Raw genomic sequence first — 22692 nt, forward strand, 5'->3', positions numbered from 1 at the left:
GGATTGCTAGCTGTCCACCAACATAGCTTGGAAGTTCCTTTAACTCTTTCACAGAGATAGAGAGTCCCTCTGTACCTATTTTTATGCTATTCCCATCTTCTCGTTTTTCTTGGCAATTTCCTACTTATCTTCCAAGACTCAGCTCACCTGTCTATCCTCTCCATAGGAAGACTTTCCTGAACTCCTAGGCTGAATGTCTTACATTATTCTCTGTTTCAATCTCTATTTTCACACCTGTTTACTGAGTGCTAGATTATGGGGAAACACCATTATTCATCTTCAATCCTTATCCCATGGCAAATTGCCTCTGGAAACTCTAGTAGATGTCTTATTAAGGGTGACCTTTGTCCTGGGAGGAGACCACCCCCATTAAATTACAGAGGGATTTGAATATCCAGCATTGGAATATGGGACGGGATGACAGAGTGCTGTAGTGTTCCCTTATTTTTAATTCTGATTATACATTATTGTTTTGTATGTAAAAAGTGAGAACATCTACTTATGTATAGGTTAACCTGGACAGGACTTTATTAAAATGCTCTCTTTAAAAAAAATTAGGTACAGAAATGACTTCTTAAAAATCCATTCCTTTTATTGATTTTATTAATGTTGCATAGAAATATAAAGTTTCACACACCATACTTTTACTAACAAATGTAAATAAGAACAAATTACTTTTGAACAATTAAAATAACCAAATATTGATGATTTTCAATAAAGTATATTTTGAAATAATTTTGAAGCCATGAAAGACTAAAATTCACTTTATGCTAAAATAAATCATATTCTCTCATAATGTAATTATTTATTTTTTTTAAAAAAGGAACCACCCAATAAGAGTTTAATTCATTAGGAAATTTTCAGCATTTCTAAATGCAATAGAGTGTTTCTACTATACTTTCTGGCATCATTCCTTTCCTTAGCACTTATCTTCACACTGGAAGAGGTGAACCAGGTGATTATGCCCCCTGTGGGGGCTGGTTCTGCCTCTGAACAGTGACTTGGCATGGCAATTAGGTTCAAAATTACCTACATTTACCCTAAAGATTTCTTCAGAGCTGTCAGTCTTCCTGAAACTTCCTAAAACTACCCTAGCAAATACTTTTTCCTTTCTGCAAATACTGTTACTCAAACCACTGTATTTACCCCATTCCAAGCTTTCCATTCTCTGTTAACAATTTCTCAGGTGCTCATGAAGTTTTAAAGGACAAGACTCCTCTCAGAAGCACATACTACTCAGAAGCTCAAAGCAAATTAGGTTAGTTTACAATCCTTGCTACAGGCCAGTAAATGAGGATTGAGTAAGTAATTTTCCTCATTTGAAAAGGAGAAAACAAGTACAAAAAGAGATTGAGTGATTTTTTTTTAACAATCCTCTACACTTATACTTGTACTTTAAGGACTAAAATGTACCATATAGTCTGATGCTCAAAACAAACTCTTTTTGAGAACAGACATCATTGTACAAATAGACACCGAGGCTCAGAGATATGAGTCATTGTCTAAGGTAATACAAGTAGAAATCTATATTATTAGAACTTGAACTCTGGCTGGGTATAGTGGCTCATGCCTGTAATCCCAGTGCTTTGGGAAGCCAAGGCGGGATTCAAGAGTAGCCTGGCCAATATATTGAACAGCCTGGCCAATATAGCAAGAACCTGTCTCTACAAAGTATATTTAAAAAAAAATAGTCAGATATGGTGGCACACCCTTGTAGTCCCAGCTACTTGGGAGGCTGAGGTAGGAGGATGACTTGAGCTCAGGAGGCTGAGGGTGCAGTAAGCAGTGATCACGTCACTGGACTCCAGCATGGGTGACAGTGAGACCCTGTCTCTAAAAATAATGATAATTAGTTAGAACTTGAACTCAAGTCCTTTGATTCCCAGCACACAGAGCCTTTCCTTGCCACACCACAGTGCCTCTTGCTAACCTGAACATGGTGAGGAGCAGTGCAGCAGTCTGTATACCACCAACCAAAACTTGACTCAGTAGATGCTATGTAGATGCACGGAAGTCTGAGTAAAATGAATCCTATTATCTTGGAAGAGGAATTCATGTATCATTTTCAATGTTGTTCTAGATAATCCTGATGTGCTTGATAAATAACAACTGGTATGTGAATAACCATAAAATTGCCATAATTATAAACAGAATTACAAATGATAATAGACTGGGGACAAGCTACTAAGCAATATGTTAAATATTAAAAGAGTTCACATGGGAATGTATATTATTGAACCTTCTGAAATGCATATTAAAGAACGATCTTGATTAAAGTATCAATACAAAATGGTTTTAAGATTCTGAGTTTTTATAATACATTTTCCAATTTTCTTGTTTAAAAATATAAAAAATGATTTATTATATCATAATTTTTTTCACTCCAAAAATTGAGTCTTCTCTTGGAAAAACAATTACTTGCTAGTAGCTTCCTTTTAAGCATATTTTGGTTATTAGAAGGCCTTCACTGTGGGAGAAATCTTGTGAAAGAATTTATGACCTTGGGAATTGGCATTTTCAAAAATGTAACCTGGAGGAGACGAGTAACTTGTTGGGCAAATTTCCTGTTTTTTGGTGTGTACTCTACAGAGTACATGCTCATATCATCAAATGGAACAGAACTCTTAAAAGCAATATTTAAAGATTTGCAACTCTCTGTTGGAATCAATTTGTGTGGCCCATAGTGAGATCTGAAAGTGCTCAAACCATCAAATTTTCCAGATGGGTTGGGAATCTGCTGCTTCTTAATAAGTCCTTGATGACAATTTTCCCATGCTGGAAAATCTTCCCTCATGGTGCTTTTTCCTTCGAAAGGAAAATTGTTACTTCTTCTATGAGAAACTGGCCTGATGGGAACTACATGGTTGGCCTGATATGGAACATAGTCAAGATGGCTTGTGCTGTTTAATAGATGTTACCTGTAGGAGGCACATACTCTGGTACTTTCTTGACCTCAGATGGTGGGATTTCCCATGGTTGAAAACATTCACGGAATTCAGTGCTTCCTTCAAACCAAGCATTCTGGGTCACTCTGGTGTGTACAGGTCTGCAGATTTTTGCAGTTTCACCAATAAGACCCTGAAAGTCATACTGGTGAGCTGTGAGATCCTCAAAGCATTGGTCAGTTGGTTTGCAAACTTCTTTTGGCCTTTCAAACTTGAGTTCAAGCTGATGAGGTATATAATCAAGGCAATGACTTGTAATGCCATTAAAAGGGGCTGTAGAACGTTTGACCACAGAGGAGGGTTTAAAGATTTGCCTAGGCTTTATCTCCTGAGGAACAAAGTCATCCTGAAATGTAGCTGAATTTCCAAATTTCACAGTAGGGGGTTGATAAGTTTGTTCTGGCTTATAAAGTTCACTTTTATGAAGGTCATAAGCTCTATAATCATCTTGAAAATTAAAACAAAGTAAAAACATTTTTAAACGCTGAAGAAAACAACCATCTTCTAAAAATCATAACTGATTTCTCTCATTGCCAAACATCTTTCCATTTCCTTTGGAAATCTAAACAATAGTATCAGAATACAGTTTCTCTGATTCCTTTCAGATTTGTTCTTTTTCTTCATTTTCACCTTCCTCTACCCATCTCCTCACTTTAATAGATATAATTTTCCACTTTCAAATTCATCTGATTACATAACAAAGGAAAAGCATATCTGAGCCTGATTGTGGATAGTTCTTGAAAGCCAAAAGGACTGTGTTGTAGGTGAGGACAGAGTTTAGGAGATTATGGTTGTATTCCTAGGAAGTGGTTGGGATTTTAAGTACAACTCACAAAATGCTAAGGTATGTCTAAAATCCAGGGCTTGAAATAAAATCAAGTGCCCTCATGTGTAGACAAAAGTAATACAGATATTACTCCTTGCTTTGGAGAGACTCATCAAAGGAGAGAAAATTTTAATTCTGGTATACTCTAGGAAGCTACAGAAAGAACTCCTTGAGCAAAGATACAGGGTAACTTGTATCTTTGCTCAAGGAGATCTCCCAGAAAGATCTCTGGCTTCAACTTTCCCTCATGAAAAGGACTTTAAGGCATTCCCAAAAGATAGAGGGCCATCTAGAGGCCAGAGGCCTTAACTGAATACCTTCAAAGGTGTTTGAAATTGTAGAATTTGAAGTGACCATCAGAGCAAAGATCTGGAGTTTGGAAGTTAAATAACCTTAAGCCTACTTCCTGCAGTTTACCTAGACTGTGGAGCATTTTGGGTCACTCTGGTGTCTACAGGGTGATGACTTGTAATACCATTACAAGTTGGTAATGGTACACTTCACTAAAACTGAAATGTTTATATTTCAACTAAGGATTATTTGTGTTTTCTATTTCCAGATGAGGAAGATAATAAGCTAGGAAATACCAGAAAATTGACTTCACCGGCCGGGCACGGTGGCTCATGCCTGTAATCCCAGCACTTTGGGAGGCCGAGGTGGGTGGATCATAAGGTCAGGAGTTCTAGATCAGCCTGGCTAACACGGTGAAAACCCATCTCTACTAAAAATACAAAAATTAGCCGGGTGTGGTGGCAGGCTCCTGTAATCCCAGCTACTTAGGAGGCTGAGGCAGGAGAATCGCTTGAACCCGGGAGGTGGAGGTTGCAGTGAGCCAAGATCATGCCACTGCAATCCAGCCTGGGCGACAGAGCAAGAATCCGCCTCACAAAAAAAAAAAAAAAAAAAAAAAAAATTGACTTCACCTCAAAATATGTATTTCTAAATACCAAAAATGAATTTATAAATGACAGAAATTTATTATACAAGATAACATACTAAAATCAGAACTAAAGTCTATGCAGTATTTACAGGAAAGGTCAAACCTTGAAAACTTATTATGTGGATATCTTCTTCAAAGAGATAAAATGTTTATCTATTTCTGCCAAAATGGCCAACTTTTGGACTAAATGATCAAGTTACTGATGTTTGGATGAGAGAGGGCACCTGACTCAAGAATAGGCGACCTTTAGGCCAGCAGAGACCTTGAAGACAAACTGACAGAAAAGATGAGCTAGATCAAGCATTCTTATTCTTGTAAACCTAAAATTGAAAATAATGAGTGAGATAGAAATGAGAGAATTGAAAAGGATGCCAGGAGGTAGTGCTGAAGAGCCATGGAAAGCTGAAGTTACATTGAAAACAGACCTGTAAAGAAACAGAAAAGATAACTAGTCAGAGGCGGCCAGTTAGTAAAGTGGCAATCAGAGCAGATGAGTGAAGTGAAGGTGCTGTGAGAGAAATCATGTAGCTCACTGCGGAGATGAAGGGAAAAGCTCTTCCTTGAAGCTCCCTGGCACCTGATAGTTTTCCATTTTCAGTTCACCTGAAGCTTTACCAGAGTCTTTTTTTTCTTGAGGTACCATGAGGGAATCTCTCTTCTTTGCAAAGTAAAGTATAAAAGTATAACACCATTTTTCACTAGCTAAAAGAAATCACAGATGTTATTAAAGATCTACAGTTCCACACAATCATATAGGGAGAATTCTTGCTACCACAAAAGAGAAAAAAGATTTTCATTGTAAGAGAGTAAACAGAAGACAATATTTTCCCTCACCAAACCAGCTTTGGTTTTCAAAATGGAAGCAAGAATTTGGACACTGAGAGATGGATGTAATAGTGTACAATAGTATGAATGTCAGTTCTAGCTAATTGCAGAAAATTGATTTTCTCCCCATAAATATGCCTATGCTCATATGCCTGGAATACTTATTATCTGTTCTGGAATATTTATTGATAACATTCTAGCAATACCTTTAAAACACCATAATCTTTATCATGTGTTTTTAATGTTTCATGATACTTAAGGAAAAAACAAACATTTAGTAATTTGCTGTTTAATTTCCAAATATTTGGGGATTTTTCTACATTTTTTTTGTATTATTGATGTCTAATTTAATTCTGTTATGATCAAAAACACACATTGCATGATTTCAATTCTTTTATATTTGTTAAGGTTTGTTTTATGACTCCAAATATAGTTTATCTGGATGAAGCTTTCATGTGCATTTGAAAAGAATGTGTATTCTGTTACTGTTGGCAGAAGTGCTTTACAAATGTCAATTTGGACAAATTGTTGATAGTGTTGTTCAGGTCTTTATATTCTTACTTATTACCTGTCTATGTTCTACAGATTACTTAAAGAGAGTGTTGAAGTCTCCAACTACAAATGCATATTTTTACATTTCTTATGTTAGTACTATAAGTGTTTGCTGCTTTGTATATTTGAAGCTTAGAATCTTGTGTTTGGGAAGTGGAAGGTGGGTGTGTGGTGGTTTCTCTGTTGTCTCAGTCCAGCTTCAGTCTTAGGCAGGCCCTGTGCCCCTGGGTCTCAGAAGCACAGCTCTCTCAGTGCACCTGCCCCTTCACTTAATGTAGTAGGTCTCTAATTGTTGGTCCCAAGACAGTTTCCTGTTCTTTCTTCATTTTCAAGGTTCAGTTTTATTTTGCTCCTTGCTGTTGTTTTTCTTTATCTTTCATCAAGTTGCAATACATCTTCACCTATTCATTGGGGCTGTCACAGTGATGCCTCTCCTGCAGTGGATATTTATCCTTTTTTGTTCTGTAGGTTAGAGGCATCCAAATGGAGCTTCCTGCTTTTTTTTTTTTTTCTTTGTAACAACCACCATTCTTCTCTCCATACCTGCACTATGAAGAAAACTTTCTGTGGTCTCCAGCCTTTCTCCCAATCTTTCTGATGATCACACAGTGAACATCCATAGGGAACAGTCTATGAGTCGTTTTGAACTGCCCCTTTAGTGTCTGAAGTTCTCAGAGCGTCTATGCTCTCACAGTAGCTCACACTCAAGTCTTTAGCAATTAAATATGTAAATTAATTATTTTTATACACTTGTGTAACAGCTAGTCTTCATTCCATGCCCAGCTTTGGGTGAAACAGTGCTTGCCTCCTGTCTCAACTGGGTGGAAGTTGTTTTTCGTTAAATGTCAGGCTAATTGGTTAACCTGTGATCTCAGCTTTCTAAAGGATTCATACACATTTATGATTTCATAAATTAGCTGGCTTTTTCTTATTCTTATGTTGGGAATATACTCTTTCTGGCATTCTGCATCCTACACAGAATCTGAAAATTCTGGATTTCTTTAAGGCGAGGTTTAAAATTACACCTTGAATTCTACAAATTCAATTTCCTTTACAGATAAGGGCTATTTTGACTTTTTATTTCTTCTTGAGTTACTTTTGTTAAATTGTATTTTTCAAAAAATTTATCCATTTTATGTAAGTTGTAAATTATTGGCATTTTTAAAAAATAATATCTTTTAATGTGTGAAAAATCAGTCTTTGAGTTTTAATCACAATATTTTGTTCATTTACACTTAATGTAATGATCTAATTGGGCTTAAGTTGACTGTATTGCTATTTGCTTTTGATTTTTCCCTCCTTTGTTCCCATAACCCTTATTTCCCACCTTCTTTTGTATTAATAAATGGCATTTGTATTATTCCACTTTACTATTAGAATTTTTTCTATATTTTAAAAATAAAAAATGCACGTTTGACTTATTATGAGATTTTTCTGGCTCAAACGTAAATGGATATTTTTGCCACTTCTAGCATGGAAGAACCTGTAGGCAATTTAATTCTATTTAAATCCGCTTGCCTTTTGTACTACTGTTCTAACATACTTTACTTTTATATTTGTGTAAAAGCATAATATAGTAATTTTAAGTTGTCAATATTATTTTATATTTACCCACATATTTACCCTGTGTGCTTCATCCATTCCTGCATTTCATGCTTCTCTCTGGAATAAGTTTCCTTTTAACTGAAGAATGTCCTTTAATACTTTCTGTAGTAGGTATCTCAGCTTTTTCTTTTTTTGTCTGAAAACATTTTTACTTGGCTTTAACTTTTCAAGGCTATTTTTACTAGATATACCATTCTCAGGTTTGCTGGCTTTAAAATTCTAGATCCTTCTCGCACCTTTAGCACTTTTAAAGTGTCATATCATTGTCATTTAACTTCCATAGTTTGTGTTGAAAAGTCACGTATCATTCTGTTTAAAAGTCAGATATAACTTTTTCTTTTTGTAGATAATGAATAGCTTTTCACTTGCTACTTTTAAGAATTTATATTTACTTCATTTTCAGAAGTTTGACAATAGTTGTCTAGGATGGTTTCCTATGTGTTTATTTTGGAGTTTGCTGAGCTTCTTGAATCTGTGGGCTTATTCTTTCAATTTTGGAAAAGTCTTGACCATTATCTCTTCAAATATCTCCTGATTCTTCATAGGCCTCATAACATTTTACTATGTGCTGAATGTTGTGTATAAGAGAATCATAAAAACTAAAATCAATGTTATTTTCAACTGGAGACAGTTCACTCTTTCCTATGTTAGAATATGGGGGAGATCACCTCATTCTTACCAGAATCCGAGCTAGATCAGTGCTCAATGGCACCTTTAGTTAGACATAGTCTTACTCTAGTTTCAAATGTCTCAAGAACAAGACTCGAGGTGTGTTTGTAGTAAGGCCCTCATTCTAGTGGAGCTTCGTCTCCTAAGCATTTACTCCCAAATAAGACTGTGGGATATTCCTCTGGAATTTTTCTGGCCCAGTCTCCCAGCACACCATGCCCACTCCCCTACAAACACTCAGTGAATGTCTCACATTGAAAACCAGCCATGTATCTGGGGCTCTTCTAGATTTCAATTAGTCCTATCAGCCCAAATTCGAGTGTTCCACTGCTTTCTTTTTCCTCTACTAGAGTTTATCTGCTTATGCCAAGCTCAATCCTCAGCATAGGCCTAGGACTTGACAAGTGTTCCCAGAGAAGTAAATGGCTGGCCATATCAACTCACTGAGGAAGGGCTCCTAGCTCTCTGAAATTTTTGTATTTTGCTTCTACAGCTGTCTGATGTCCTTCCAAGAAGATTTTTAAAAATCTATACTTATGTCAGGTCCCCTCAGCCTGGCACTCAAGGTTCTTCCCAAACTGATCTCAATCTACTTTCATGGAATTACACCCCAATCTCTCATCCCTGAAAATTTCTGGTCCTCACTATGTCTACTGAATAACTGTTTTATTTTTCTGATTCTATGCTTTTTTACTCATTTCGTACCAGTTTTCAGAATATCCCTCCTCTTTCTGCATATCAATACTGACTAGTGTCTGATGCATTCCCAGGCTGGCCTGAAGTGATAACTTACCAAGTATCAATTCTTGAAGCACTGTTTGCTCCACTATTTTTGTAGTAAATAATGTCTTCCCCTGAGGATATCTCATTTTGGTGTCTAGTATGGCAATTTCATTTTTCATGCTATTGCTTTTTAAATTCTCAATTATAAAGTTTCTTTTTATATAGTCAATTTTATTTTTAAATAAACAGTGTATATATTTAAAATGTACTTGGTCTTTAACATGTATACACACACAGTAAAATGATTACTAAAGTGAGAAACATATTCATTTCCTCACAGTAACCTGTGTGTGTGCATGTGTGTGCATCTGTGCGTGTGTGTGGGTGGTGTGAGCACCTGAAATCTATTCTCAGCAAATTTCCAGTATACAGTACAGTATTATTAATTATAATCATGATGCTGTACATTAGATCTCTAGATTTACTCATCCTATACAACTTCAACTTTATACCTCTTGCCCAATATATCCCCATTTCCCCCACTTCCCTGCCTCTGGTAACCATCATTCTATCTTCTGCTTCTATGTATTCAACTCTTTTAGATTTATACATTATTATGCATATTATTACATAATATATAATAGATGTGTACTATATATATGTTCATACAAATATTTACACATTTATTCATTCATTGATGCACATTTAGGTTGTTTCTTGTCTAGATTATTGTGAATAATGCTGCAGTAAATAAAAGTGAAGATATTTCTTCAAGATACTGATTTCATTTCCTTTGGGTATACACCAGAGAAGTTGCTGGATCACATAAAAACTCCATGTTTAATTTTTTGAGAAAACTTCATATTGTTTTCCATATAGCTATGCCAATTTACATTCAAACCAATAGAGTACAAGGATTGATTTTTCTGCACATCCTCACCAACACTTGCTATCTTTTATCTTCTCTATAACAGACATCCTAACAGGTGTGAGATGATATCTCATTGCGGTTTTGATTTGCATTTATCTAGTGATTAGTTGAGTATCTTTTCATATATCTATTGGCCATTTGTATGTCTTCTTTGGAAAAATGTTTATTCAGGTACTTTGGTCAATTTTTAATCCCCCCCTTTTTGTTTTTGCTATTGTCTACGTTCCTTATTTTTTAAAATATTAACCCCTTATGTGATACATGGTTTGCTTATATTTTCTGCCAATTCATATGTTCCAATTTTTTTTTTGTTGATTGTTTCCTTGCTGTACAGACACTTTTTAGTTTGGATGAACTCATTTGTCTATTTTTATTTTGTTACCTGTGTTTTGGGAGTCATATCCAAAAAAAAAAAACCACTGGCAAGGTCAAAGTCAAGGTCATTTCCCATGATTTCTTCTAGGAATTTTATGGTTTCAGGTCTTATGTTTAAGACTTCAATTCACTTTGAATTGATTTTTGTTTATGGAATAAGGCTCCAATTTCATTCCTTCACATGTGGATACTCAGTTTTCCCCATACCATTTATTTCATTTATTTGAATTTCAGATTCAGGGATTATATGTGAAGGTATATCACTTGGGTATATTATGTGATGCTGAGGTTTAGGCTTCTAATGATTCCATCATCCGATTAGTGAACACAGTACCCAACAGGTAGTTGTTCAACCTTTGCATGCCCCCTCACTCTCTCCTTTTGGAATTTCCAGTGTTTATTGTTTCCATCTTTGTGTCCATGTATACCTAATGTTTAGCTCCCACTTATAAGTGTGAACATTCAGTATTTGGTTTTCTGTTTCTGTGTTAAATTGCTTAGAATAATGACCTCCAGTTGTATCCTTGTTCTTGAAATAACATGGTTTTATTTACTGTGGCTGCACAGTATTCCATTGTGTATATACACTGCATTTTCTTTATATGATTCACCATTGATGGGCACCTATGTTGATTCCATGTCTTTGCTATTGTGAAAAGTGCTATAATGAACATACAAGTGCAGACAGAATGATTTATTTTTCGTTGGTTATACACCCAGTAATGAGATTGCTTGATTGAATGGTAATTCTACTTTTAGTTCTTTGAGTAATCTCCAAACTGCTTTCCAAAGGGGCTGGACTAATTTGTATTCCCACCAACAGTATATAAGTATTCCGTTTTCTTTGGACCCTCACCAGCATCATTTTTTTTTTTTTTTTTTTTTTTTTACTTTTTAAATAATTGCCATTCTGACTGGTATGAGATGGTATCTCATTGTGGTTTTCATCTACATCTCTCTGATGATAAGTGATGTTGAAAATATTTTCATGTGTTTGTTGGTTACTTGTATGTTTTCTTTCAAGAACTGTCTTCTCATGTCCTTTGCCCATCTTTTAATGTTATCTTTTCTTGATTTATTTAACTTAGTTATAGATTCTGGATATTAGTCCTTTGTTGGATGCACAGTTTGTGAATATTTTCTATTATGTAACTTGTTTGTAACTTTGTTGATAGTTTTTCTTCCTGTGCAGAAACTCTCTAATTTAAGACCCATGTGTCAATTTTTATTGCATTTGCTTTTGAGTACTTAAAATATAAATTCTTTGCCTAAGGCAATGTCTAGAAGAGTATTTCCTAGGTTTTCTTTTAGGATTTTTATAGTTTGGGGTCTTACATTTAAGCCTTTACTCCATCTTGAGTTAATTTTGGTATACAGTGAGAGGTAGGAGTCCAGTTTCATCCTTCTGCATATGGTTAGCCAGTTTTTCCAGCATCATTTATGGAATAGGGAGTCCTTTCCCCATTGTTTATTTTTGCCAATTTTGTTGACGATCAGGTGGTTGTAGGTGTCTGGCTTAATTTCAGGAGTCTCCATTCTGTTCCATTGGGCTATGTGTCTATTTTTGTACCAGTACCATGCTGTTTTGGTTAGTGTAGCTTTATAGTACAGTTTGAATTTGGGAGATGTAATGCCTCTGGCTTTATTCTTTTTGTTTAGGATTGCCTTGGCTATTCAGGCTCTTTTTGGGTTCCATACAAATTTTAGAATAGTTTTTCTCTAATTCTGCAAAAAAAAAAAAAAAAAAAAAAAAAAAAAAGAAATTAATTGGTAATTTGTAGATTGTTTTGTGTAATATGACACTTTAAAGATATTGAATCTTCCTATCCATGATCATAGAATGCTTTTCCATTTGTATAGTTTATGATTTCCTTCTTCTTACAGAGATCATTCACCTCCTTTGTTAGATGTATGCCCAGGTACTGTGAGTGTGTGTGGCTATTGTAAATGGGATTATGTTCTTGATTTGATTCCCAGCTTGAAGATTACTGGTGTATAGAAATGCTACTGATTTTTGTGCATTGATTTTTTTATCCTGAGACTTTGCTGAATTCATTTATTAGGTCTAAGAGTCTTTTGGTAGAAATTTTAGGGTTTCCCAGGTATAAATTACATTGTCAGTGAAGAGACATAATTTCCAACACTAGCATTTCCAACACTATGTTAAATATGAGTGATAATAGTGGACATCCTTGTCTTGTTCCAGTTCTCGAAGGGAATGCTTCCAGTTTTTTGTCCATTCAGTATGATGTTGGCTGTGGGTCTGTCATAGATGGCTCTTATTATTTTGAGGTATGTTCCTTTAATGCCTAGTTTTTTTTGAGAGTTTTTATCATCAAAGGATGTTGGATTTTATCAAATGCTTTTTCTGCATCTACTGAGATGATCATATGATTTTTGTCTTTAATTCTGTTTATGTGGTGAATCACATTTATTGATTTGCAATGTGGGACAATCCTTGCATCCCAGGAATAAAACCCACTTGACTGTGGTGAATTAACTTTTTGATGTGCTGCTGGATTTGGTGTGCTAGTATTTTCTGAGGATTTTTGCATCTGTGTTCAGGTACAATGGTCTGTAGTTTTCTTTTTTGTGTTTCTGTCAAATATTGGTATCAGGATCATACTAGCTTCATAGAGTGAGCCAGGAAGTAGTCCCTCATCCTCAATTTTTTGGAGTACTTTCAGTAGGGTTGGTACCAGCTGTTCTTTCTATGTCTGGTAGAATTCAGCTGTGAACCCATTTGGTCCAGGGTTTTTTTTTTTTTTTTTTTTTTTTACTGATTCAATTTCCTTACTCATTATTGATCTGTTCAGGATTTGTTTCTTCCTGGTTCAATCTTGGGAATTTGTGTTTCCAGGAATTTATCCATTTTCTCTAGACTTTCTAATTTGTGTACACAGAGATGTTCATAATATTCTCTGAGCATCTTTTGTATTTCTGTGGGATCAATTGTGATGTCACTTTTTAATTTTTGATTGTGCTTATTTGGATGTCTTTTTTTGTTAATCTAGCTAGTGGTTTATCCATCTTGTTTATCTTTTTAAAAATGAACTTTTTGCTTCACTGATCCTTTGAATGGTTTTGGGGGTCTCCATTTCATTCAGTTCTGCTCTGATTGTAATTATTTCTTCTGTTAGCTTTGGGTTTGGTTTGTTATTATGCCGCTAGTACTTTTAGTTGCAAGGTTAGGTTGTTAATTTGAGCTATTTCTATCTTTTTGATATAGGCATTTAGCACTATAAACTTTCCTCTTAACCGTGCTTTTGCCACATTCCAGAAGTTTTGGTATGTTGTGACTCTATTTTCATTTATTTCAAATACTTTTTTTTTTTTTTTTTTTTGAGACAGAGTAATGCACTGTTGCCCAGGCTGGAGTGCAGTGGTGCGTTCTTGGTGCACTGCAATTCCACCTCCCAGGTTCAAGAGATTCTCCTGCCTCAGACTCCTGAGTAGCTGGGATTACAGGCACCTACCATTACGCCCAGCTAATTTTTTGTATTTTTAGTAGAGATGGGGTTTCACCATGTTGGCCAGGCTGGTCTCGAACTGCTGACTCTGTGATTCACCCACCTTGGCCTCCCAAAGGAGGACAGTGAGAGTATCTTCCTACGATGACTTCTCTTCAGCTGCATAATTGTTCTTAAATAGGTTATCTACAAAACCTGCAGTACAATCATACAGAGTATGGAAGTAGAACCTTGGCTCTTAGTGTTTTTGTTGTCCCATGCCTGAAAACCCGAAATACAAAACATCACCTTTGCTAAGAAAGTTCAGTAGTGAGAATGCCAGAGGAACTCAAAATTCGTTATCCTTGAACTATAACCATAGGAGTGGAAGTATCGGAATCTACAGGAAACTCAGGTCATGGAAAGCTAGTAGTGTGGGTATAAGTGTGTGCGTGTGTTGTGTGTACATGTTCCCAGCATCAGGGGACAACAGTATTACTGGTATATTTCTTATGGATCTTGTAGAAAAAAAGAAAATCTTAATATGATTGTATAAGAGACCAAATATTGTGGCTCATGTCTGTAATCCCAGTACTTTGGGGGGCCGAGGCAGGCGAATCGCAAGGTGAGGAGTTCAAGACCAGCATGACCAACATGGTGAAACTCTGTCTCTACTAAAAATATAAAAATTAGCTGGGCATGGTGGCTCGTGCCTGTAATCCTAGCTACTCAGGAAGCTGAGGCAGGAGAATTGCTTGAACCCGGGAGGCAGACGTTGCAGTGAGTCGAGATCGTGCTACTACACTCTAGCCTGGGTGACAGAGCAAGATTCCATCTCAAAAAACAAACAAATGAAAAAAGACCAAATTCATCTTCATCAATTATTCTTTATGTCAAATTTTACACAGTACATTTTCTCCTGTGCATATCAATCTATATCAGCAATTGCTCTATGCTACATTTAATTATACTTCTTCAGCATTCACATAGTCTTCGCAATTTGTTCTCTGTGTAGTATGTTATGTGCTCAAAGATTTAAAAAACAGAAAAAACATTTTCTTGACCTCCCTAATGGGTAGGCTTATAGATGAAAGTATACTGATATCCGGCACTTTAGTTACTTGTTGAACAGGTAGGCATGAAATTTAAAGAAAAAGTATGCATTTAACTATTACCTAAATCAAGTATGAATCATTACTTTGATTATTGATGGTATCACTCTTACAAAAGTGTTTTATATTAGGACATATCCATTCAGCTATTTTACATAACCAATGGAAATAATGTAATCCTATATATGTAATTACATTATTAATAAAAAGATATAAAAATGTACCTACTATCATAAATCAAAATCAAAATAAGCCTAAAATAGCCTATTTTTAGGCCAGGTGCAGTGGTCACACCTGTAATCCCAGCACTTTGGGAGGCTGAGGTGGGTGGGTCACTTGAAGTCAGGAGTTCCAGACCAGCCTGGCCAACATGGTGAAACCCTATCTCTACTAAAAGTACAAAAATTAGCCAGGTGTGGTGGCGGATGCCTGTAATCCCAGCTACTCAGGAGGCTGAGGCAGGAGAATTGCTTGAACCCAGGAGAAAGAGGTTGCAGTAAGCCAAGACTGCACCACTGTACTCCAGCCTGGGAAACAGAGTAAGCCTCCATTTTGAAAGAAAAAAAAAAAAAAAGCCTATTTTAAAAAAACAAAGACCCCACTCCTCAAAAGTACTGGAGTATTTTAAAATCAGGTTTTTGGACCAGGCGCAGTGGCTCATGCCTTTGATCCCAGCACTTTGGGAGGTCGAGGTGGGTGGATCACTTGAGGTCAGGAGTTCGTGACTAGCCTGGCCAACATGGTGAAACACCATCTCTACTAAAAATAGAAAAAATTAGCTGGGTGTGGTGGTGTGCACCTGTAATCCCAGCTACTTGGGAGGCTAAGGTGGGATAATTGCTTTAACCCAGGAGGTGGAGGTTGCAGGGGGCCAAGATCGTGCCATTGCATGCTAGCCTGGGTGACAGAACAAGACTCTGTCTCAAAAAAACCCAAAAACCACCACAACAGAAAAACAGGTTTCTGGAAAGAAAAACATACATGGCTCAACTCATACTCCTCTAAGTCAGTTGCCTGCAAAGGGAAAGTATTCTCACTCTTCCACCATGCCAGAATTCTTAGAGGAGCAGGACCCCATTTGGCACTGTCTATCATGGGGTAGATAAGCCTATCTAATTCTGAGGCTCAATATCAGGAATCACCTGCTTACAGATGAAAGCTTCATTCTCTATTTTGTCCTTTATCAGTGTAAAAGTAACATTGTGCTTCTCCATCTGGTAACTCTTTTGCTTTATAGGTTGGTTCAGGACTTGAATGGAGAAAAGCATTGCTATTTATTTGACCTCAAAGATCCCAATACTCTCGGAAGCATTTCAACTTTTTCTAGGATGGGAAGAAAAGAACAATGCCAACTAAAGGTGACATGAAGTGACAAATGTGACATAATGCTTGTTTAATGGCATCCTTTGTTTTTCATGTTTTGAGACAGCGAAAACTAATAAAGTAGATGACTTTGGATGGGAATGTGGGTCTTTTACCTCTCAATCAGACAAATGGTCTATTTTCTTTTGTTACTATACAATACTATTTTGCCAAAGGGAGAAATGTTCTTTCCTGAGCCATGGAGGCTAAGTTTGGCAGCACACCAAAGTTATAATTTGATATTAGATGTTAAAGCTGGAAGTGAATTTTAGTTTTTGGCTCCTTCATTTATGAAATGGCAAGTTACCTTTATAAGTCGGGACAGTGTCCAACCTTCCTTTTTTAACTTGTTGTCTCTCCAAAGGCCGGACTATTGCCACAGGCTGCACTTTGTACGAATTAAAATCCCGTTTGTAGGTAATACCAAGATCAATCTTCCCTTGTTTTCGTTTATATTCTTCTGGCACATGGCGAGGCTGTTTAAATATTTCATAAGGACGATAATCCAACCTGAAATATATAAATTTGAAACATAGCCTCGCAAGTTCTTTTATTTCTAATTATTTCAATGAAGTATGGAAAATGTCAAGGCTTTTTTTTTTTACTTGGAAAGTCTGAGAAGATATTAAAATGGTAATAGTTGATAAACTACTTGAAAGAAGTAAATGAATTTTCATAAGGTCCTATCCAGTGACTAAGTATCTTGAGAAAAGTAAATATATCAAAAATTCTAGTTTTGAAAACATCATTACAATAGATCTCAGTTAATTGGATCTTCAGTAAACACTATCCTCAAGTAATTGATTTTTTTTCTAACCTGGAAGGAAATTTCAGGTAAAATTTACTAAACCTGAAAAGCTTAAAAAATATATTCCCCGAGTCCACTTTGTCAAAGTCCTTATTCATCCTACTTAAAGTCTCCAGCAAACTATTTTGGCATACTTTCTTCTTTTTGAATTCATGCTGTTTTCTCGCTTATTGTTAAATGATTAGTAACTCTGGTCTTTAGACATAAATCACATTCAGATTATAGATGTGAATGTTCCTCATCTTTGGATCTCCCAGAATTCCTTGTCATGGATGGATGCCAGCTGGTAACGCAGCCAACCTGGGCACTATATAACATTATGTGACAGAGGTAGTACTGCAGACACTGAGGTAAAAACTGAGGAATGGAGAAGAACACAAACTTAAACTGATCAGACCGCCTACATCCAAATCCTGGCTCTGTCATTTACTAGCTGCAGGACCTTGGATAACTTCATTAACCTGTTTATGCCCCAGTTTCTTTATATATAATATGGGACAATAATATCTTCTATCTCACAGAGTTGTTTTTAAGGATATACACACACACTTTTAAGACTGCTTGGTACATAGTAAGATCAATATGGCAGCCACTACTGTTACTACCCCAAGACTTCATGGATTGCTTTTTTCTTCTGGACTCTATTGGCACATGACTCATTTTGTGATTAAACTATCTTGTATTAACCAATATTTGTTGCATATGTCTGTAAGTTCTCCAAAGAACCCAAACCCCTCACTGAATTCTTCTATTCACAACATAACTTCTTAGACTAATTAACTGTTTTCTCACCCACTCCAATCCATTTCAATCTGGTTTCCAGGACTGCCACTTCCCTAATACAGCTCTAAGGTTCACTATGTCTTCCATGTGATTAAATTCATCGAACATTTTTAATCCTCATCTTACTTGACCTCTCTAGCAGTAATTGACATTATTGTCCACACTGTCTGTTTCTAGGAAACTTGCTCTTCCTGACTTCCTGATTATTTCTTGCCAGTCTCCTATGCAACTTCATCTACCTTTACTCGGTCATTAAATACATGTTAGCATTCCTCAAGACTTAGACCTACCTACACATACTTCTTTTCATCCACTGTTCACTCCTGAGGATAACTCTTCTACTCCCACAGCTTCGATTACTACCTAGATTGAAAAAACTCTCAAATTTACATCTCAGCTTAGACTTCTTCTCTGAGCTCCATACCAGCATCTATGATGGTCTCTTGGATATTCAGTGGCAACTCAAAACTTAGTATGTCCCAAATCAACTCGTTATTTCCCCTTAATAAATGTGGTCCTTTTTGCTTGTTCTCTATTTAAGTGAATGCCATCACCATCGCTTCAGATGCATAGTCAGAAATCTAGGACTCACCCTTCAAACGTCAATTCTCTCCCCTATCTAGTCCGTCATCAACTACCGTCAATTTTGCCTCATAAATCTCCCTCAAATCTAACCACTTTTCTCCACATCTGCCACTACCATAATATGCAAAGTTTTTGCAACAGCTCATTTGAATCACTTTAATAACTTTCAAAACTCATTTACCCACATCCACTCTAGTTCTCCCTCCAATCTTTTCTCCACATGGAACCTGAGTAATTCTTTCCCATGTAAATCTGATCAGGTCATTCTTGCCCTTATCTCGCTAGCCTCTTCCTTAACTTCCTTCCTCCCCAACTTCACCCTCTACCAAAAAAACAAAGCAGAAAAACCTTCATGGCTTCTTATTACTGTAAAGACATAGATGACACTGAACATGGCTTAAAGGCTCTGCCTGGTCTCCTTCACTAGCCTCAGCTCTCACCATGCTTCCTCTTGCTTTCTCTGCTCCAGCTGGCCCTCTTTGATACTTTTCTCCTTTCCCTGCTCCTTCCTGCTACATGCTACTCTCTCTCTCTCTGCTTGGAATGCATTTCTTTCCGCCTCTTAATCCAGCTAATTTAACATCCTTCAGGTTTTGACTTATTTTTCTTATTTCCCTGATAAAGTCAAACTCTTGTTCTGGATGTCAAGGTACCTGTGCCTATCCTTCATAGATCTTATCACTGTTGCAATTTTAGACTTATTTTGAGTAATGTTTTTGATTGCCATCTCTAATAGGTTGCAACATCTGTCAGCACAGAGATTATGACTGCTTTTGGTCACCACTATATCCCAGGTGTCTAGCATAGTGCTTGATGCTTAATAAATGCTTAATAATTTTTTTTTTAATGAATGAAGAGTAGTAGAAATCACATACCTCTGCCTCCCAAGACATGTCAGTTGTTCTTTGCTCTTCCCAAATACTAACTAGAGGGGAATAGGCTAAAATGAAGTCAGGAAGTGAGAGAATCAGGAAGGGAAAAGCAAAGCAAAAGCTTAGAACTCTCAGTTTCTCTGGTTAGACTAGTTAAGTGTTAGAAAGTATACCTCCAAACCCAAAGCTGCTTTCTATGTAGTAGTAGAGGGTGAATGCAGTCTTATTCATCTGATATATCCTGAAACATCTGATGTGTCTAGAATCCTACTCCTTCAGGGCAGGCTTCCTGCCAACTCTGACAGTCATTTAAGTGAGCTACAACAGGACTGCTATAAGGGATCCAAAATCTTGTACAAGTTCAGACACCTCTTTACACGGTCACTTCCTGTACTATACAAAGGTACAGAATGCTTCGTTTGTACAGATAAATCCACTTTCTACTGCATAGTCACCACAGTCAACATGAGGGAGTCAAGCAAGAGTTTCAAGTTCCTAGATTATGACTCTTAGAAATACTGCTAGTTTCCCAGTGAAAATAGAAAGAAAAGATCCAATGTCATACTAAGTGAAGAGATGACAATTTAAGAAATGAATATTTTAGTTTTATTGGTATATTTGGACCTTTCGGACATTTCTTGCTTTTTTTTTTTTTTTTTTTTCCAATTATTAAGGCTTATTTGAGTAAGTCAACTGGGGAAATTCAGAATTAAAAAGCAATTGCCTTTTAAAAGAAAGATATGGCAGGTTAAATTTTCTCAATTTCTACATTTAGAACTGGTTAAAAGCAAAATCTTTGTTCAATAAACACAAATATTGTAAAATTTATTTCAAATCTCTAATATGAACCATTAAGGCATTAAGAAAGAAATATTAATAAAGTGAAGAAAAAAGAACAACCATTCCCATTTAATCAGTCTCAACCAGTTACTGAATTTCCTCATCTCACTTATTATAATCCATAATTATCTTAGTTATTTATCTGATATTTTCATATTTGGACTTTCCCACAACACGATAAACAACAGTAAAGCAAAGATTGTCTCTGTTTTATGTTCCATGTCATCCTCAGTGAGCAGTCCAGTTCCTGACCTACTGCATTGAATCAGTGGCAACAGAGTCACTAGCAATGCTGGTTAAAAATGCAGTTTCCTGAGACCCACTCTATTATCTACTGGCTCTTTTAGATGGAGACCTGGAATCTGCAATTGTAACACTTCTAGATGGCACTACTGCATACCAAAATCTGAGGACTTAAGTAAAATCTTCCATCTGTGGAAGAGCCATACACCTACACAAGTAACTAGAGTCACCAAACTATTATTACTGCAAGGAATGCCTGAAATGTTAAAAATAGAAATATTAGACTAAAAGTTTGAAAGTTTAAACTATAATAATAAAAATAAATAAATAATAAAAAAAGAAAGTTTGTATCTTTGCTATATAAGAATGAGCTGCATCTGAAATGAAAATGGCTAACACCAAAATCTAAAGCTGTTACAGAGCATTTTTAAAACTCTAAATTATAGAAATATGATGTACAAGTCACTAGGAAGCAGGAACTTCAACTTGTGAAAGGAAGATAAATCTTGGGGCCCCAAAATCACTAAGCTAAGGGGAAAAGTGAAGCTGGGGACTGCTTAGGGCAAACCTGTCTCCCATTCTCTTCAAATCCCTCTGCTCACTGAGATAAATGCATATCTGACTGCTTCCTTTGGAGAAGCTCATCAGAAACTCAAAAGAATGCAACCATTTATTTCTTATCTACCTATGACCTGCAAGCTCACTCCCAGCTTCGAGTTGTCCTGCCTTTCCGGAACGAACCAATATTCATCTTACATATATGTTGATTGATGTGTGTCTCCCTAAAACGTATAAAACCAAACTGTGCTCTGACCACCTTGGGCACCTATTATTGGGACCTCCTGAGGCTATGTCACCAGCATGCACCCTCAACCTTGGCAAAATGAACGTTCTAAATTAACTGAGACCTATCTCAGATATTTGGGGTTCATAAACTTATTGACATTTTTATACTTAACACCAAGATTGTACCTTGAATATAGTATATACATTAACAGTTTAAATAAAATAATGAGTAAATATAATATGTAATCCACCTAACTGACAAAAATACAGACAGATCAAAAAAGGTCAGTCCAAATGAAAAGTATAGGCTTAAGAAGATTTGTGTTCATCACTCACTGAACAAATATTGGGTACCTACTATGTGCTAGTAGGCATTGTTACCAGTTTTCTAAAAATAGAATGCTGAGATAACAAAAGACTTAGCTCCTGCTTTCATGAAACACTGAAACCAGCCTAATGATAAATAATAGGAAGGTGCTTTGGGAGCTTACATAGAAGAATTTTACCTAATCTGAAAACTGGAGGAAGTGTCAGAGAAGGCTTATTCAAGTGATAATGTAGTTGAGATCTACAGATTGAATGAGCATTAGCTAAGAGAGGGAAGGAAAATTGCAGGTAGGGAAAATAGTATCTTGGAAGACTCTGAGATAAGGGAAACCTGGCACTTTCAAGGAAATGAAAAATGGCCCATGGGATGGAGCATAAAAGTGAAAAAGGCACTACAGTGAAAATGAATTAGAGAATTAAGTAGTGAGCAAACCATGCCTCTACATGGTTTTGATAAGGATTCTAGTTTGTGTTAAACACAATGGGAAAGTTTAAGAGTATTTTAAGCAAAAAAGTGATAGGGTTTGGTTTGCATTTTAAAATCATTTGGGCAGGCTGACGTATTGAAAACAGATCAAACTGCAAAAACTAGAGTAGATTCAGATATTATTATAAAGTGACTGCATTCTTCTAGGTCAAGCTTGTCCAACCTGCAGCCTATGGGCTGCATGCGGCCCAGGATGGCTTTGAATGAGGTCCAACACAAATTCATAAACTTTGTTAAAACATTATGAGATTTTCTTGTGATTTTTTTTTTTTTTAGTTCATCAGCTATGGTTGGTGTTATTGTATTTTACGTGCGGCCCAAGACAATTCTGCCAATGTGGCCCAGTGAAGCCAAAAGATAAGACACCCTGGTCTAGGTGGTGGTAACAGTGGAAAGTAGATAAATACGAGATATTTTAGGAAGTTAAAAAAAAATAGAACTTTTTATATCCCTTTTTTCTTCTCACACTTTGTCAACCTAACTTAATTCGTATTTTTCTGTTTTTTTTTTTTTTCAAGTTGTGATTTAACTAGTCGGTTGCCTATCAAATTGGTTCAACTTAAATCAACTAAACAGTAATTTAAATAGCTAGAAAACTTTATTGATACCAGAAGAGTTGGGAGAAAAATAAGTAAAGCAAATAGTTA

At 36.2% G+C, this 22692-nt stretch overlaps 1 pseudogene; it reads right to left on the bottom strand.

The window, feature by feature from the left end:
* Positions 1 to 376: 376 nt before the first annotated feature.
* LOC139364402 (stabilizer of axonemal microtubules 2-like) lies at positions 377 to 22687 on the bottom strand (annotated as a pseudogene).
* Positions 22688 to 22692: the final 5 nt, after the last annotated feature.

The sequence above is a fragment of the Macaca nemestrina genome, chromosome 7 (genome assembly GCF_043159975.1).
Source record: "Macaca nemestrina isolate mMacNem1 chromosome 7, mMacNem.hap1, whole genome shotgun sequence".
NCBI lineage: Eukaryota > Metazoa > Chordata > Mammalia > Primates > Cercopithecidae > Macaca > Macaca nemestrina.